Raw genomic sequence first — 4,209 nt, forward strand, 5'->3', positions numbered from 1 at the left:
CCACTCACACTGTTCCTGCTCTCTATTGTGACAACAAATCAACCATCTGTGTGGCCAAGAATTCCGTCCTACACACCAGAATGAAGCATGTTGATACCGATTGTCTCTTTGTTCGCGATGAAGTTCAGGCCGGCACCATGACTGTGCAGTATGTACCCACTGAAGAACAACCGGCTGATATTCTCACCAAGCCTCTCCCGAGCCGACAGCACGATTACCTCAGTTCCAAGCTTCCGTTCGCTTCCGCTCAGCTCAGCTTGAGGGGGGATAATAACAGATAGTATTAAATAAATAGTATTAAATAATATTAGTATTTACTGTGTACTAATCCTAGTCCTATTAGGATTAGTACTCCTTAATCCTAGTCCTATTTAGATTAGTACTCCTTCCTATATCTCCTATATATATCTCCCATGTATTTCCTTATTAGGTTAACACTTCAATACAATCAATATTTCTGCAGTTATATATTATAATAAAGCTAAAATACATAACAATTTACTTTCCTTTGAGCCACTACATGATATTTTTTATTATACTCTACTAAAGCAAAAAATTTGAAGAATTTTATTCCTTAAAACGGATATGATAAACATCAGACCTCAATGTTTGATTATTATACAATGAAATCAATAAATCTTGGAATGAAATTCAAAAAATAATAATAAAAAATAAAATATATCAAAAGATGTGAAGGTAGACATATACAAGTGTCTTAAGATAGGCATACAAGCATCAATACATTTATTATTGCGAAGATAAATACAATTAGATATAACATTTTAACTTATCAAGAATGAAAAGATGTAGAAAAGTAAAACTAAAAAGAGCAATATATAAGTGATAGAATAAACAAGAAATGTAAAGGGACAAGAGAGAACTTTCTTGTTCTTCCATCTATATTCAAGTGTTTTTTTCTAAATCTTCAAGTGCATTATGCATTTTCAAGACCTCTGTTTATATTGCTATAAGAGTCATACAAAAAGATAGCAATAAACATGATAGTAATTATTGAAAATGTGTGAAAGATTGAAGGTATGAAAGATAAATGAGGAGATGGTGGAGGTACAAGTATTATTACACATAATGGTGAAATTATATTTTGAAGTTATGGACTAATGATTATATCAAAAATGAGGAGAAGATTAAAAGATGTGCAGAAAAGGAAAGAAAAATAAATAGAAATAAAGATCATAATGAGATTGACACATCACTTCATCTATGATTCTCCATATATATATATATATATATATATATATATATATATATATATATATACCCACCATTACACAAAATTCATTGCATTCTCAAATTTTCAGTTTCAATTACATATATTTAAAATAGAAAACTAACAATTTATCAAAAACTATCAATTACAAAATGTTGCTAATAAATAATAAAATAAATAAAAGAAACCGTCAATTCACATAATCAAAAGCTTTCAATTTACAATATTATTGAAGTATGTTTTCTAAAATTTTAATTTAAATTCTAATAATTTCTAGGACAATATTAAAAAGAATTTTTGAAATGAAAGAAAATTTAATATTATTAAAAGAACTTTTAAAAGAAAGAAACATTAATATTGAATATTTAAAATATCATATTTCATAAAACCTAATAATGGTATTTAATAAGCCGTCAATGTAAGAATAAACTAAACCATAAAATATAACCAGATTAGTTTAATCAAAATCTAAATTTAAATATTAAGTAAATATTTAGGTTAAAAAATGTGCAACTTTCACATATAGCAAACAAAAAATTCATATTTGTATGCTATAGCAAAATTTGCATAATTGCGCTCCATAGCAAACATAAAACTGTATAATTCGCTATACATATACCATTGTATAATTCGTTGGCCTAGTTCGCTGCAATTGTATAATTCGCTATCCTATTTCACTACAATTGTATAATGCCCAATTGTATAATTCGCTGCCTATTTCGCTGCAATATTTTTATAAAATTTGCTTTGCATACAATTGAATCGAATTAAAATGTATGTATATTGCATAATTATAAGTGTATAGCAAGAAGATATATGTTTTTCTCTAACTTTATACAAAAACAGAAACACAATATATACACTTCTGTTGTTTAAAGCCAGAGAAAATTGTATTTCACTGCAATTGTATAATTCGCAATTGTATAATTCGTTGGCCTTTTTCTCTGCAATATTTGTATAAAATTTGCCTTTGTCTACAATTGAATTGAAGTAAAATGTTTGTGAATTATATAATTAAGTGTATAACACGAAGATATATGTTTTTGGATGTATATACAATTTTCTCTCCTTTATACAAAACAGAAACAGAATTTATACACTTCTGTGTATAAAGCGAGAGAGGCGAGCAGAGGGAGAGTGGCGAGCGAGAATGGGAGAGTGGCGAGCGAGATTTTTGGGAGAGAGGCGCCTGACAAACTTTGGCTAACGTTTGCTATGGAGCACAATTAAATCAAACCCTAGCTACTCCATTTATTTTAGGTTATTAATTTGCTATTATATACAATTTTCTCAAAAATGAAGTATGTATTTATACTAATTTTTAAAAAAGAAAAAACATAAATTAAGAAGAGAAAGAAAAAAAGAGGAAAAATATATAAATAAAACTACCCTCCCCCCTCACTGACTCATAAACACACATGTACGATTTTAATATTTACAAAAACGCTGTCTTAATAGTTTCAGATCTATATTCTTAAAATTGTATTTCTATAAAAATATTCTTAAGAGAAAAAAAATCATATTTTTAAATGTATTTGTTTATATATACTTAATATTTTTAATTTTTAATTTTTGTAATTATATATAAATAAAAACAAAACATCAAACCAAAAAAGTCTACTATCAAATGATCAAAAAAAATATGATAGCTGTAGGACAAACCTCCAAAATATTTGTACTTCAAAAAATTGATGGCAAAAGTTGTTTTAGCATCCGCATACTTTTTATATTATTTTTACAATAATACTAATTTTCTTAAGAGAGATATTATTTCATTAGTGTTCTAATCTAAAAAAAGATTGAAGATTTTTATTATACTTTTACAATCACAGATGTAACTCATGCTTTAAATATTATTAATTTTTTAATTTCAGTTCACCGATTATTCTAAAATTAGGACACTTTATCAAAAAAGAGAAAACTCACGCAGTAAATTATTGAAAAATAATTACTGCAATTTTTATGATGTCATTGGATTTTTGAGTTTCAATTCACCACTTTTGCACTTTTATTATTGTGAGAATCTGCACTTGGTTAATCTTTGTAATAATAAACTGCAACAAATATTAATTAGCAAATAATTTAAAATATAATAATTAAGAAATGAAATGAAAAAAAAATTTAAACAGTTCTGCTCAAATACATAACCACCTTTTACTATTTAATAATAATAATAATAATAATAATAATAATAATAATAAAATACTATATCAAAAACCAAAATTATGTACAGTTAAAATTAAAATATTTTGCAGATTATGTAAATTTAATTAAATTAGTGACGTGTAATTAGTTTGAAGGATAATGATGATGATAATAATAATAATAATAATAATAATAATAATAATAATAATAATCTATCTACATATAGTACAAGATAAAAAAAAGTATCATGTGTCAATACCACAAAAATTCAATAATTATAAAATTCAAAACTAATTTAAAAAGAATTTAAAAAAGATAAATGATGATATGTTAGTTAGTGGAGAATTTTAAAGGGGTGGGTTTAGTGTCCCAAATAATTTAAATTTTAAAATGAATATAAAATCTGCAGTTTTAATTTCAAAATTTAAATTGTGGTTAGGATAGTGATAAATTTTTATTTATATTAAAAAAACATACACCACGATAGTTAATGGAAAATTTTGAAGAGTGTTTTAGTGGATGGTTACTAGTTAACATCTCCTATTACCAATTTTATTTTTATACGTAGTAAAGATTTAACTAAAAAATAATTGTAAGTTAAATATTTTTATCGTTCTACATTGCTGTTATAAAAATATAAAACTAAATTGAAAGATAAAATTTGAATTAAAAACTAACAATATTTTTGATAAAGTCGTATTTCAATCTATTATTTTCTATATAAACTATTTTTTCTATCAAAATTCTTATTTTAGCCTCTAAATTTCGTTCGTTGTTTATACATTATTCATTGAGGCAAAACTTAAATTCGTAATTCTTTATTTAAATAAAACGGG

This window comes from Solanum pennellii, chromosome 10 (genome assembly GCF_001406875.1).
Source record: "Solanum pennellii chromosome 10, SPENNV200".
NCBI classification, from domain to species: domain Eukaryota; kingdom Viridiplantae; phylum Streptophyta; class Magnoliopsida; order Solanales; family Solanaceae; genus Solanum; species Solanum pennellii.